At 34.5% G+C, this 16,464-nt stretch overlaps 1 protein-coding gene across 1 annotated transcript in view; it reads right to left on the minus strand.

Moving 5' to 3' along the window:
- PRKN (parkin RBR E3 ubiquitin protein ligase) overlaps positions 1-16,464 on the minus strand; it is a 1,884,374-nt gene that overhangs the window by 1,398,051 nt on the left and 469,859 nt on the right. The gene's annotated exons all lie outside the window — the stretch shown is intronic.

Consider the following 16,464-nt stretch of genomic DNA (forward strand, 5'->3'; position numbering starts at 1 on the left):
GGATGGACCCCCAGTGATGAACTCTTATGAGAACTTGGACAAGAGTTATATATGGTAACACGGATAGACTGCAATTTGCATTGTTAGAGGGAACTCTCAATTTGATAAAATCATAGACTCTTTGAAGTATTTGAGTGCAATACAATATTTTATTTAGATATCTATTTAAGTGGAGAGGAACCACAGCATTGCAGTCCATCTGCTAGATAGAGTCAGGAAGATAGAAATTTAAGTCCCCAATGCTAGACAGGACACGTAAGTTCTCTGGTAGGGCCAACAAAACTTTAGGATAATGAATTCCATAATGCTTAATCTCTATAGTTTTTGTGACTATAGTTTTTTACTTTATATAGAAGGATATCATTTTCCTCTGAGGCTTTGGAAACTGGGAATATTACTCTCTGTCAACTATGGGGAATGTAACCATTAATATTATATTGTTTATTATCAATTATATGCGATTATATTATTTGAAATACTATATACATGCATATACATATTTATAAAATTATAATGTAAGACTTTTATCCCTTTGTTAGGATTTTTGTATATCCAGAAGCTCATTTCTGCCTTCACCCTCAAGGGGAGAGATTCCTCACAATTCATATGGAATTTAAATTGGCATTTCAAAAATAGAATCATAAGGGGGAGGAGGTGAAAGATATGTACTTCTATAGCCCTTTGACTATTTAAGAGTCAAAGAGAGTAAACCCCAAGGTCATTCTGACACACACCAGATAATTGCCATTTACACTGTAATTGTTAAATGATGTTTGCTTGTAGGTTTTTTCCTTTTGCTCCTAAAACTAGTGGTGTCCCCCTGTTTTCACTATAACTTCATAGATAAAACATCCTCATAGATCAAAGATATCATTTTTGTCTCTAGCCAGCTGTAAAAAAAATATCCTTTAACTGTCAAATCTACTTTGGATACTTGAATCTTGTTCATGGGTTTCCTTTTCCTCTTTCCAGTGAAGATGCAGGTTTACCACAAAAAACACTCATTTGGAGAGGTATGTGCTGTCAAAATGTAGGAACAGAAATGGATAAGAGAAACTGTTCAAAGCTCCTCATTTTAAAATTCCCCAGGATTCAGGGAGCTTTCATTCCAACTCCTACAGTTAGTGGCCCTAATAGAAATTCTTAGTAACCCAGCCAATTACAGAAAGCTCCAGTTCCAGGAGGAGGTCTCCGTCTATACTGGTAGATGGTATGACTCAGTGTGAGTTTCCTACACACATGATATCCTAAATTTACTCCAAAAATTTGAGTGCCTCGTCTTTTTGATTAAGGACATATTTTTTTCCTGGGTTGCTGATCAGATTTTTAAAAAATGTTCTTCAAACTTCCTATATGTTGTTTACTTATAAAATTATTCCTTTCATTTTCCTTTAAAGTCTACATTTTAATAGCTCCTTTAAAAATTAAACAACAACAATGGAACCTTATTAAGCAAAGTAAATTTGGAGTAAAAAGGAATGGGTAAAGTTCCCCCACAGATCCGGAAATAAACTGAAATCTTTTTACAGTAAGATACTTCCTTCAAGGATTCCTGTTCACTATTCAAATCATAATCATATATAGTTTCTTTCCTTCTGTGTTACAAAATGATCCCTTCTAAGCAGTTTTCAAAGAAAGAAATCAAATTAACAACCATACAAAAACATGATCTGAATCATTAATAATTAGAGAAATGAAAATTAAAGACACTTTGATGTTTTACCTAATACATAATAGCCTGACAATAGATTTAAGTCGCCCTGATGGAAATTAAGCTATACAGACATTGCATCCTGGGCCATCTCCAGCCATCCTGATGAATATCAGGCCACTGGACCCAGATGGTTCTGGAGAAGAAAGTGAGGCTGGAGACTCTGCACAGCCCTCACTCACTCAAATCAAGGTCAACTCCAAGTCATGTCATCATCTTGATGTCATAGTCCTCTTCAAGAATGAAGGACAAACACAATAGACTGACAAAGAACACAGAGAGGAAAATGATGAATTTTGGAGGGGCTGTGAAACAGGTTCACTTGTACACTGTTAGTGGAACTGTGAACTGCTCCAGCATTTCTAGAAAAAATTTAGAACTATGCATACAATGTTATCAAACTGCACATTCTCAGTATGACCTAGATATAATTTAAATATACATACATATATATGTATATATGTATATATATATATAAAATTTATTTCAAATCAAATAAAAAGAGGAATGGATATATATCTATAAAAATCTTTAGAGTAGCCTTTGCACGGTAGTCAAAAATTGGAAATGAAGGGGATTTCCTCCTATTGGAGTATGGCTAAATAAATTGTTGTATATGAATGTAATCCAATATTATTGTGCACTATTGCTTTTCCTTCATTTTTGAAGAAAACCAGTGACATCACAGGGTGATGCCTTGACTTGCATTTGAACTGGATTTAAGTGAGGCAGAGTTGCCAAAGGTCATCACGGCCTCACTCTCTTCCAGAGTGATTGAAGTCCACCAGCAAGATAAAAGACAAAATCACCGGTTACGGCTCAGGATGCAGTGAAAGACTTTGTCATCTTTGATGCCTGACCTAATTCTCAGGGCTCCACAGCACCTGCTTCAGCCACCTTTATGACCATCAGAACAAATTGTTACACCTATTCCACTAGGGGAAGTCTTCACATGCTTGGGGCAGATCTCTCGCACCTCACTGATGGGTTTGAGGCCCGTTGGTTACCCTCAACCTGCCTAGACTTTCTGCCAAGATGGTTTTACAGTGGTGTGGCCACTGTGTATGCTACAGATTCTTGAAGCCACAGGTTAGAGTTGGGTGAATCAGGTGGATACCAAAAGTGGACAAACAACCCTGAAAACGGCTCAGCAAACCCCCAAACTAGATGTGCAAGTTCTCCATGAACATCTCATACACCCCTATTTTGCCATAAGAAATAATGAAATGAACAATTTCATAGGAATTTGGAAAAAATTCTATGAAATGAAACAAGGGAAAGTGAGCAGAACTATATGTAGAATAATCTATATAATGATAACAATATATAGAAAAACAATTTTGAAAGTTAAAAAACTTTAGAACTCTGATCAACAAAATGATAAATAAGTCCAAAAGAATGAAAATGAAATATGTCACTGATCTCCTGACAGAGAAGTGAAGAATTAAAAATGATCAAATAGATATTTATATTCAGACATGGCTAATTTGGAAATATGCTTTGCTGGACTGTGGAATTATATTTTGAGGGCTTTATTCATTCATTTGTCTATTTATTTACAATACTCATGTATTAATTTTATTTAATTAATGCTGTTGCTTTCTGTGTGGAGGTACATATTAACCTAAAAATGTTTTTAAACTGAAAAAGAACCCAAAATTTTAAAATGGAAAACAAAAACAAAATGACCTGTTCTGAGAATCATTTGTTCCCCCAAAAGCTATATTAATAATTATAGTTTAAATCTTTATTGCCCTTAAAGTACTCTCTTCACAATGCCCCTAAAAGGTAAGTAAGTAAAGCATCATTACATCCGCATTTTACAGCTAAGGTAATCAAGGGAAAGAGATGTTAAACAACTAACCCAGGCTCACACAGCTAATAAAAGTTGGAAGTGGCCCAGTAAGTAAGAGCTCTGGACTTGGAATTGGGAAGATCGGAGTTATGTAATCATGGGCAAGTTATGTAACCTCTCAGTCTAAGTTTCCTCATCAGTAAAATGGGAATAATAATAGGACCTACATCTCAGGGCTGTTGTGAAGATCCAATGAAATAACACATTTAAAGTGTTTTATATAAAAAAAAGTGTTTTATAAACTAGAAGCAGCAAAGTTGTGCTGGTCCTGGAGTCAGAAAGACACGAGCTCAAATCTAGCTTCAGATACTTATTAATGGTGTGACCTTGGGCAAACCACTTAAACTCTGTGCCAACTTCCTCATCTGGAAAATGAGGGTGATAATAATCCTACCTCTCAGGATTATTATAAGGATCAAATGAGCTAATACTTATAAAGTACTTTGAAAATCTTAAAGTGCTATGTAAACACTATCATCATCATCATCACTGTTATTGAAATCAGGATCCAATGACCTTTTTACCTTACACACTGCTACCAAGGTCTAAAAAAAACAGAAATCTTTCATAATGGTAATAAACTAAAAGAAAGAACTGAAAAATTTAAATTCAGTAAATTAACCAACATATTAATTGCCTACTGTATACAGTATATTGTGCTATGTACTAGAATAAATATTCATTCTAGATAATACCATTTCCCTGTTCCTGTCAATGGAGGTTATAGTCTAGTAGGGGGATAAGGTATATATTTAGATAATAATTATATAGGATAGATGCACTAGAGAGGTAAAAAGCAAGCTGTCCTTTGAAATTTGATGGGAAAGGTAATGTCTGATAAGAGAGGGCTAAGGGGAAGTCATTGAAAACTTTATAGATGAAGGACTTTATGGAAGACATTTGAGTTGGGTTTTGAAAGGATGGGCATAATTTCCACAGGTATAGGAGAGGGAGGAAAGCATTCCAGGCTCAAGGAACACTGTGAGGAAGAATAAGCATGTAGGAAAACATAATGTGTGTTTGAACAGAGTATTGCCTAGTTTGGAGATTAGAGTTTGTGGAGGAGTCATCTTAATTGGTGGAAAGGTAAAGTATTGCTTCCAGATTAAGGAAGGTGGTAAATATCAGGAAGTTTCTCAAAAATAGTTCATTTCTACAATGTTCCTCAAATATTACATACTCTTCTTCATTTATGTCAGAAACACAAAATACACATTATTTAATTTTTTGCTTTCACCTGAAGTTGCTGGCATTACTATTCCTGCAACCTTATTTTATCCATGTTTAACACATGCAACTTTATCAATTACAAAATATAAACAGGAGCTGGCCTTTGTGAGAAAAAAAATTGATGATACCTTTTAAAATAGAATAGTTTGACAGCTTCAAGCTCTAGTAAAAATTGTAAGGAGAAGAAGAAAAAAAATCCCAATGCTTTAAAAGAGCTTTTCATCATAAATGAAATATACTTATCAGAAACTCTGGCATCTCATCCAGCACCTTTGATGTTTGCTATAAAATAAGACAATCCATCTTATTAGCTGGACAGAAATGCCCTTCAAACAACTGGTGAAACTAGTGCTGGTAAACATCTGTCAACTCAAGATGCTTAAATTTTTACTATATATGTTGGCTTTGTTCTTAGAACACTTGATGGAGGAATGGGGGAGATTGGAGAGTAAAGAAAAACATGTGTACCATGTTCTTTAATGATTTCTCTTTGTTCAAAATGTAACCTTCCTGGCAGCAGTGAGGCAGCTATGATGTGCGTTGATTCTATGGTCACTTCAAATTATGTTTGAGTTTTTCCATTAAAGAAAATAAGGGGTAAAAATTATAGTATTAATGTGTCAACATTTCAATTTGCTCTCATAGTTCCAATCTGTGTGAGTAACTGAAGCTTGATATCAAATCAAACCTCCAAGGCCATTAAATATAACATTCAAAGGGAAACAGCTGAAGAGCTAGTAACAAATAAGGGTCAGATTACCCAAGCTGGCTGCTGCAGTTCCACTCTGATAACAAGGAAAGCATTTACATGAATTATGAAGAGGAGTTTCTGGGCAATCCATACACCTTCAACTATGAGTCACTCGTACACTATAGTCTGGGTGATCAATGCCGAACAGCAAAAGGTCCAAAAACATTTTGCCAAATAAATCTTTCAACATTATGAAAGGAAGCAATAAAAAATTTTCATATGTAAAGAGATGATTCAATGGATAATTGATGGACCCTGAAAGAGCAAGTTTTTGAATCTATTAGCTAATTAACAGGTTGGTCCCAAAGAGAGGAATTTATTTCAAAATGTACCATCACTTCAACAGTGCTTTCTTTTTTCAATCACTTGCAAATGCACATAATAATTTATATTATGCTTAGGGACTGTTAAAGAAAAATAAAAATTCAGGTGCTTAAATTTTTCTATATGTATATATTTTCTTCAAGAAAATAATTTTAGAAAATTAAGATGGAAAAGAGATACATTAATCCCAAATAAATGTTATTTAAAAATAACATCAATGTATTTGTATTAACATTATATCAATTTAGAAATATATTCTGTTTAAAATACCTATTTAACCTTTGAGAGGATAAAAAAATTCATACGCAAAAGAAGAGTACACAATTCACAGAATCTTCAAGTTGCAAGAGACTTTAGAGGTCATCTAGTCTGACTCATGTCTACTTAAGAATCTCTTCTACAATATCTAACATTTGTCCCAAGTAATCAGCTAGTCAAGCCTCTATCTGGATTCATCATCTACTTCTAGTGATAATAAACTTATTAGTTTTTTTAAAAATATTTTTTTCTTTTTTCCCCTCTCTGAGATTGTTTATTTTTTAAAATATGTAATGTGTCTATTTTCCACTTCTCAACATTCACTTCCACAAGAATTTGAATTCAACATTTTCTCCCCATCTCTCCCCACCTCCACCCCAGGACAGCATGTACCTCCATCCACCCCTTCTTCCAGTCTGTCCTTCCTTCTATTAACCTCCCCTTCTTACATCCTCCTCCCCTCTATTTTCCTGTAGTGAAAAATATATTTCTATCTCCCATTGCCTGTACATTTTATTTCCCAATTGCATACTAAAACAATTTTTAACACTCATTATTGAAGGTCTAAGTTCCACATTCTAAAGCAAGCAATTCAATATAGATCATACATCTGTAGCCATGCAAAACACTTCCATAAAAGTCATGTTGCAAGGACTAACCACATTTCCTTCTGTCCTGTCCTGCTCTCCATTTATTCCATTCTCTCCCTTGACCTGTCCTCCCATGGTAATGTTTGCTTCTGATTATTCTTTTCCCCAATTTTCTATCCCTTCTATTATTTTCCCTCTCCTATACACTTCCCCCCTGCCTTCCTGCAGGGTAAAATAGATCTCCATATTCAATTGAGTGTGTATTACTCCTTCCTTAAGTCAAATCCCATGAGAGTAAGGCTCATTTATTTCCTTTCATCTTGCCCCTCTTCCCCTTCATTGTAATCCATTGTAAAAACTCTTTTCTTGCTTCTTTTATGTAAGATGATTTGCTACGTTCCATCTCTTCCTTTCTCTTACCCCTAGTTCATTCCACTCAACAATAAATTTTATTTTTTTAGGTATCCTTCCTTCATATTCAGCTCATCCTGTGCCCTCTGACTATGTATATATGCACACATACATCCATATACATACCTACACATATACACATATATACCCTTACATACCTACATATGTAATATATATGTGTGTGTGTGTGTGTATATATGTGTGTATACATATATATATTTGTATTTATAAATATATATATATTTGTATTTACAAATACATATATATACATATATATATATGTATACATATATATATGTATATATATATTCTCTAACTACCCTAACACTGAAAAAGGTCTCATGAGTTACAAATATCTTTCCATATAGGAACGTAAAAAGTTCAACTTTAATGAATTCCTTAAGGCTTCTCTTTCCTGTTTAACTTTTCATGTTTCTCTTGATTCTTGTATCTGAAAGTCAAATTTTCTATTCAGCTCTGGTCTTTTCAACAAGAATGTTTGGAATCCCTCTATTTCATTGAAATTCCATTTTTTTTCCCTTGAAGTATTATACTCAGTTTTTCTGGGTAGGTGAGCCTTGGTTTTAATCCTATGTCTGTTGACTTCCGGAATATTATATTCTAAGTTCTTTGATTCCTTAGTGTAGAAGCTGCTAAATCCTGTGTTATCCTGATTGTATTTCCACAATACTTGAATTGTTTTTTTTTTTTTTCTGGCTGCTTGTAACATTTTCTCCTTGACCTGGGAACCCTGGAATTTGACTACAATATTCCTAGGAGTTTTCCTTTGGGGATCTCATTCAAGAGGTGATCAGTGGATTCTTTCCCTTTCTATTTTATCCTCTGGTTCTAGAATATCAGGGCAGTTTCCCTTGATAATTTCTTGGAAGATGATGTCTAGTCTCTTTTTTTGATCATGGTTTTCTGGTCGAACAATCATTTTAAAATCATCTCTCCTGGATCTATATTCTAGGTCAGTTGTTTTTCCAATGAGGTATTCCATATTGTCTTCTACTTTTTCATTTTTTTGGTTTTGTTGTATAATCTACTGATTTCTCATAAGGTCATTAGCTTAAATTGGCTCCACTCTAAATTTTAAAGAACTATTTTCATCAGTGAGCTTTTGGACCTCCTTTTCCATTTGGCCAATTCTGCTTTGGCTTTTTGGACCTCTTTTGCCATTTGGGTTAGTCTATTTTTAAAGGTGTTATTTTTCTTCAGCATTTTTTGGGTCTCCTTTAACAAGCTGTTGACTCTTTTTTCATGATTTTATTGCTCTGCTCTCATTTTTCTTCCCAATTTTTTCCCCACTCCTCTTACTCTTCCATGGCTTGAGACCATTGCATATTGTTTTTGAAGCTTTGTTTGCAGAATCCTTGATTGTGCTGTCTTCCTCTGATTGTATGCTTTGATCTTCCTCATCTGAAAGTATGGAAGAAAATACCTTTTCACCAAGAAAGTTACCTTCTTTAGTCTTACTTTTTCCCCCTTTGGGGCATTTTTCCAGCCAATTACTTGACTTTTGAATCCTTTGTCAAGTAAGTTTTCAGTTTCTCCAAAGTGGCATAGTCAAAGAAGAGGTATTTACTGCTTTCTTGGTCTTCACTCTGGTCTGTGTACAACCAAAAGCATTCTTTTCTGCCCTGGAACTGTGAGTAAGATTCCTTCTCCACAGCTTCCACCAGATCTGACAAGGCAGCACTCCTCCTCACCCCAGGACCACCACTCAGAACTGAGACCCAGATCAGGTGCTTGATTCCTTCAGGGTCTGTAGGCTGAGAGCTCCAAAAGTGGCAGCTGCTATGGTGCCAATGGTGCCAATGCCCTGCGGCCGGGGTGTTGTTGGACCAAGCTCCCCTCTCACCCAGGTGAAAAAGCTTTCTCATTGACCTTTGAAGCTGTTTTTGTCATTTGTGGATTGAGATTGGGAAAATGCAGCTACCTGTGATTCCATGCCCTGAAGCCTGCTCCGGTCCTGTACCTGCTATGTGGCCCACACTGGACTGCACTCTACTCTAAGCCTGGTGCAATAGACCTTTCCTGTCAGCCTTCCAGGGTGTCTTGGGCTGGAAATCTGTTTCACTCTGTTATTTTGTGGCTTCTGGTGCTCTCAGATTTGTATAGAGTTAATTTTTTACAGGTATTTTAAGGGCTATGGGGGGAGAGCTAGAGCAGGTCCATGCTTCTACTCTGCCATCTTGGCTCCATCGCAAAATATTTTTATTTTGTTAAATATTTCTCACTTACATGTAAAACAAATTTTTAACTCTCATTTTTATTTGAAATTGTGACTTCTAAATTCTCTCCCTACATCCTCCTCCTCACCCCTCTTTGAAAAGACAAACAACTTAATATCAATTTTATATATATATATATATATATATATATATATATATATATATATATATATATATATATATATATATATATATATATATATATCTCAAAGGACTAGCAAATCACTCTGGTATTTTTACCAAGAAAACCCCATGGAAAATATTGATGTGCTATGGTCCAGTGTCATGAAGAGTCAGACACGACTGAATGACTGCGCAACAACAATATATATGTGAAGTCATGGAAAATATATTTTCATATTAGCTATGATGCTAAAGAAAACACAAACAAAATAAAACAAAATAAGGTGAAAAACACTATACTCAATACACTATATTCAAAAACAATATACATCAAGAGTTCATCAGTTTTCTCTCTGGAGGTGGATAACATTTATCATATGTCCCATGGAATTATCTTGAGTCAGTGTATTGATAAGCATAACTAAGTCTTTCATAGTTTATCATCTTTACAATACTGCTGTTACTGTTTGCAATGATCTCCTGGTTCTCCTTATTTCAATTTGCATGAGTTCATATAAGTCTTCACAAGATGAATGCTCCAAATCACTATTGATTACAGAAATTCAAAATAAAACAACTCTGAGATATCACCTCAGATTGACTAATATGACAGAAAAGGAAAATGACAAATGCTGAGGAGAGTAAGGATAGATTGGGACATTCACACACTATTGCTAGAGTTGTGGACTCATCCAACCAGTCTGGAGAACAATATGGTACTATGCCCAAAGGGCTATAAAAATCATGCATATCATTTGACCCAACCACACCACTACTAGATCTGTATCCCAAAGAGGTCAAACAAAAAGAAAAAAAAAGTATTTGTACAAAAATACTTATAGGAGTTTTTTTTTTCCTTTGTGATGGGAAATAATTTGAAATCAAATGGATAGTTCAAGTGGAGAATGGCTGAGCATGTTGTGGTTTATGACTGTTATGGAATACTATTGTGCTATAAGAAATGTGAGTGGGATAGTTTCAGAAAAACCTGGGAAGACTGATACAGAGTGACATGAGCAGAACCAGGAGATCATTGTACACAGTTAACAGCAGTACTGTAAGAATGATGAACTGTGAAAGACTTAGGTTACTGGATTCAGATGGCTCTGGAGGAGAAGTGAGGCTGGTGACCTGCACAGCCCTCCCTCACTCAAAAGAAAGTCAAGTGCAAGTCATGTCATCATTTCTCTGATGGCATGGTCTTCTTTGGCAATGAAGGATGAACACACACACAGGTACTCCGTTCAATACAGTAATCTGAGACAGTTCCAAAGCCTTCATGATGAAAAAAGCTATTTACCTCCAGAGAGAGAACTAGTGAACTCTGAGTGCCTTCTCAAGAGGAGGGGCTTTTGGGAGAGAGAGAATTTGGAAATGAAAATTTTTAAAAGAATCTTAATTTTTTTTAAAGAATGTGACCAGAAAAAAGCAAGGGATTATTAGTTTGGATAAACAGTAAACTTCTGGTTTTCTTTTGCCTCCCAAATCCTGTCAAAAACAAGCCTACTAAGATGAGAATATGATCGTGGTCTGGCCATATAGTCCTGCATTTCATAGCTTAAGTGAGTGGTCTTACAGGAAACCTTCCTAGCCCATAATTAACATTATTTGTTCATCTAACAATTATTTTTCACTCAGTGGAAGGTTAGCATAAAAGCTATGTATTCCAGTGTTCTTCGTAGTCTGCGTATACCACTATGAAATGGGAATTTAAAGTATAAATTTATTATTTGTTATTGTTATTGTTGTTGTTTTTTGTTAATCTATTTTTAGTTGTCAGTTTTGCTTTCCTAGTGTTAGAAATGTGGAGAATCGAGGTTATAATATGTCAAGATGTAAAGACTGCATCCCTTTTGTGTTATCATCCAACAGAGATTTTAGGGTAATACTTGAACTTAGTACAAAATGCAAGCTGTGGAGAGAAGAAATTTCTTGCCTCAAAAAAGGGGGTATTTCTAAAACAGTATAACAGTAAAACATGTCCCTCATTGTACTCATCTGCTTGTTATATCCCAAACAGAGGTTTACTTGTTGACCTCAGTTTCCTCATCTATAAAGTAAGCACCATAATATCATAGTTTTAACTCACTGTGTAATCTATAGAAGTGCCTTATAGAGATTATTGTGATGATCAAATGAAAGAACATAGGTACGGTGTGCTGAAAATCTTAAAGTATCCTCTAAATGTCAGCTATTGTTGATATGCTGAATAGTAACTTTGTGAATACTTATATGAGTACTTTTAAGTTGAATATTTTTTCTTTAATGACAGAAACTCTTGAAATGTTAGGGAAAGTACCGTTTTTATTCATCAAGGTTTAGTAGTTACGAAAATAACCACTGTGAGAAATTCCCACTATATTTTTTAGCTTAGCAGCAAGGACATGTAGGCCAAAATTATATCAAGAAAAATGATAATGGAATGGAAGTATCTATCGTGACTTTGTTACTCTTTCCAAAATACCCTATTTCAGAAATAATCAAATTATTGAGACTTGGTCATTAGTGGTCAGAAAATTTAAAAAAAAAAAGAGAAACCTAGAATCTAGTTGAATGTCTAGGCTGTACTAGTATCAATGAAAGAATTTTAAGGCTACCACATTTGAATAAACATGCCACTTATATATATGTATTTTAAAGTATATGTGGTCCTTTTTTCTATTTTTTTTGCTCGTGTTCTAAAGAAAAAAGGGAGAAAATAAGTAGACCATTTGAAAATTTTAAAATAACTTTAAAAGATGAGGAAACTATATACTGTTTTAAAGGTCAAGATAACTAATCGTTCAGTATCAGAAATTTAAGCCTAGCTAAATTTCTGACATACAATTCATACAACAATATAACAATACATTATTAAACTTGAACTGTCCACTGATTTGTTCCTGCTCACTGGTGAAAAACTTAACTGGAGGGACTGAGAAATGGGCAATGCCAGATAGGGACATTTTGTAACAAGATTAAAGGAATTTGGTACATGAAGATTTCATAGAATCTTAACATTTGCATCTGGATTACACCTTAGAAGTCAATTAATGTAACTGCTTTATCTCTTAAAAAATAAACTGAAACCCAGGGTTATAGGAGTTACCCAAGGCCACATAGGAGGTAATTGGCAGAGTCAGGATTCCAACCAGCTTTCTATGATTCCAAATATTATATCATATTTGCCTCTTGCTAAGTTATGGCTAGGTTGTTTTAGCTTTGTTTTACTTAATCCTTTGTTTTAGCTTTAGGTAAAAAAAAAAAGTCAATGGCACTATAGATTTATTTCTTTTGACAAGTTTATCTATATAAGTCAATCATTTGTTAGTAGTATCTTGTACCACAGGGTAGGAGAGGGGAAAAAAAGGTGTGATATTTTTGTATTTGTATGTGTATATGCCCATACAAAAAATGCATAAACATATACTCTATCGCTGAATATATGCTTTCTTATGCTCCCCTCTTTCTCCTTCGACATATATATAGACATATATGGATGTATACATAAACTTTACAAATATTTCACAAACATAAAAATTTCACAAACACACATTTATAAATATATATGTAGACACACATATATACATCCAAATGTACACATTTATACACATATACTTACCTAAAATGCATACATAATGTATTTGATTTAAAATTGAGACAATCTGGCCCATAGGTAACTAAATCATCTCTTCCTATATAAACATTGCTAACAGCCAACATTTGAAAATAATAACAGCATACATGTCATGTCTTACTCCCCCATCTTTTAACTAGCCTGTTCTAAAATGTTAATGTCTTTGAGCCCCATAAGTTTCGTGATACATAAATCTGTCTTCCCAAATTTCACTGTGATGTTCCAGCACTGCACACTGCTGAACAACAGAAATTCCAAATCTCTTTTCCTTGTCAAACTAATTAACCAAGGCATCAATGTTCCAAATACTTTGTAAGTGAGAGTCTGCTTTGGCAAGTCAGAGACCAAAAGAGAAAGGAAGTCAAACTTCAAAGACTACTCTCAAAATATTCCTTCGCGTTTTTGAAAAAAAAAAAAGAAAACCATCCTCCCAATACCTTATCTCAGAGGCTCACATTGGTTAGATGAAGACCTTTAAAGGATTACCTTAACATGCAAGGAATCAGTCCTTCTCTGATGTGTTTATGAAATTTATTATAAAATGGCTATATGACTGACATTTGAGTTGGAGGGAAGAAAATAAGCAAAAAAAAGATTAAAAAATCCACATTTTAAGCTAAGGCTCAGACTTAAAACCATTTTACTGAAAAAAGTCAGGTTTACTAGACTGAATGTAATTCTTAGATCCCCTAAAGTAGGGCAAAGAAGACTGCAGGATTCTTAAAATAGCCTTAAGTATCCTCCTGTTCCCCTTTCTTTCACCTGCCCTCATTAATCTATTTGTTTTGCCAGTGTAGTGCTAGAATAGTATTTTGGGGGAAATTACTCTCACAAGTTCCCACACCCGTAAAAACACTTTAATATAGCATAATTCAGCATTTAAAACGAGCATTTTTAAGAGATGTTAATGAAAATATTTCTTTTGCCTTTTGCCAAAGACAAAACTAATCCATATTATTTCTACAAAGCTGAATATTCCTCAGATTAGTGATATATATATATTGATCAGTCATGTAAGCATTTATTTGACTTATTGGATTTCTGGCCACAGAAAAATTATGAAGAAGTTTCAGGGATATGAGACAAATGAAAAAAGGTCCTGAACTTATTAAATTTTCTAATCAACATGACTTTTGTTTACAGCATCCTTTGTACTGCATTTTAAAAACTTTATATCTATAAGGGCATGGAAGATGATCTTACAGAAAAAATAAGACCCCCTCCCTAGGTTCAAGTACAAGGGTATTATTATTGTGAAAATGTGATTTTTGTCTTTGTATCCCCACTGTCTTGGAGTTACCTAATAAATATCTGTTGAATTAAAAAAAAAATTTATTACCATACTTTGAGTCTTATAATCAAGCCATTTTGGATCCCCCTACCAGACTGGATTTTCATCCTAGACATCTCTATCTCTATATTCTATATAAGAACTATTCATACTATCATTAACCGTGTGGTTCTTACTAACCACTAGCATCTCATAGCAAGGGCTTTTCTTTCCTAGAGAAGATAGAAATATGCCCATGTCTTTGTAGGGGGTCTAATTAAAATGGCTCTTGAGGTGGTTCTAACCTTTTCCAAGGTATGATAGAAATGGGAAAGTTATGATTCAAAAACAAAACAAAAATTTTAAAGATATCTAAATGATTTTCATCAGTTTAGTGCAGTAAAACAGTAAATGGTTTAAGTTAAGAGTATATTCTTGAAAATAACATTCAGTTCACCTTCCTGTTGGTGTTGTCTAGTCTTTTCAGTTGTGTCCAATGTTTCCTGACCCATTCAGGGTTTTCTTGACAAAGATATTGGAATGCTTTGCCATTTCTTTCTCCAGCTCATTTTACAAATAAGACAAACAGGGATAACTGACTTGCCCAAGGTCAGGCAGCTAGTAAGGATCTAAGGCCAGGTTTGAACTCACAAAGAGGAGCCTGCCTAACTTCCAGATCTGGTACTTTATGCACTCTACCACCTAACTGCTCTTTGCCTCTCTAAGTACACATTTTTTAGCATACAGTTAGGAAGCTACAGAAAAGAGAAAATGAATCTTCTCTGTGTCAGTTAGGAAGCCTACGTATAGGCAAAGAAGAATATTCCTAATAGTAGGAACTACTAGAAAGCTGACACTATTTACTACACAGTGCAGGGGCCTTCATAGAGTATGCTTCAATACAGTGGTAAGTCACAAGTTTCTCCACAAAATTTTCGATATTAAATTATTATAGAGAAAGGAAAATTCATAAACAATTTTTTGACAAACATTTTACTTACCTAGTACATGTAGCATAAGTAGAGTAATACCCAAATAAACAAAACTTGCCTATTACACTTCCACACTAACCCTAAAACAGGTAAGAACTTGAACTCAGAGAAATCAACAGAAACAGCTGCTCTCATCAAAGGGAAAGTGTACATGTGGGGATCTCCAGTTTCTCCCACAGCGTTGCCATCTTACTTGTTCAGCATGCTGTCATTCCTCACTTCAGACTCTTACGCTGTGAGAAAAACATGTTGGAGAACTACTGATGTCACGTGTAAATAAGATCTTAAAATACAGCACCAGGTGACTAATATGGAACCACACACACAGTGGTTCAATTCAATGAATGTTTTAGGATATTAAATGGAGTGAGAACAGACAGAAGGGCTGATGGTTAATACTATAACACTATTTACTCTTGTTTGTATTACAATCACTTTTCTGCTACATATCCAACATAAAAATTCCTCCATGTTACTTCATACACAGCTATGTTGGAGTTAGGTAGGGATACATGCTATATAGTAGATATCTATGTAGTCAACATGTTATTTTCACAGTAGTAAAAAAAAATGTTTAAGAATTTCTGGTGAATAGCCTCAAGGTGGCAACTCTCTTCCCTTTCTCTGATATCTAACTCACAAATCCTCACACATTAGAGGCAAGACTGAGTAACCACCTTTTCTTTTCTCCAACTCTTTTTTTCTCAGTAACAAGCTATGTGCAGTATTTTCAGAAGTATATCTATTGCTTATAACACATTAATTCAAATATTTTTTCTCCAAAAAAAATTTCATCTAGTTAGTTGAGAGAGGATCATGGGATGACAAGTAGGGTCAAATTTTGTGGGGTTTCATGGTACTTTTTTCTTGAATAATTTAGCAACAATGACATAGACTTTTCCATAGTCATGGACATACTAAAAGTTATCCAGGCTCAATGAATGCTTTGGTTCAGTGGTTTCTCAAAATAACACGTAATAAGACCCAATTTTTATTTTTGTTAACCAACTAAACAGAAGACACAACGTAACTCAAAGCAAAATAAGTTGACTTAAACCATAAAACAAAATAAAGGATGAGGAAAATTTCTCCCAGT

Source organism: Notamacropus eugenii, chromosome 2 (genome assembly GCF_028372415.1).
Source record: "Notamacropus eugenii isolate mMacEug1 chromosome 2, mMacEug1.pri_v2, whole genome shotgun sequence".
Lineage (NCBI taxonomy): Eukaryota > Metazoa > Chordata > Mammalia > Diprotodontia > Macropodidae > Notamacropus > Notamacropus eugenii.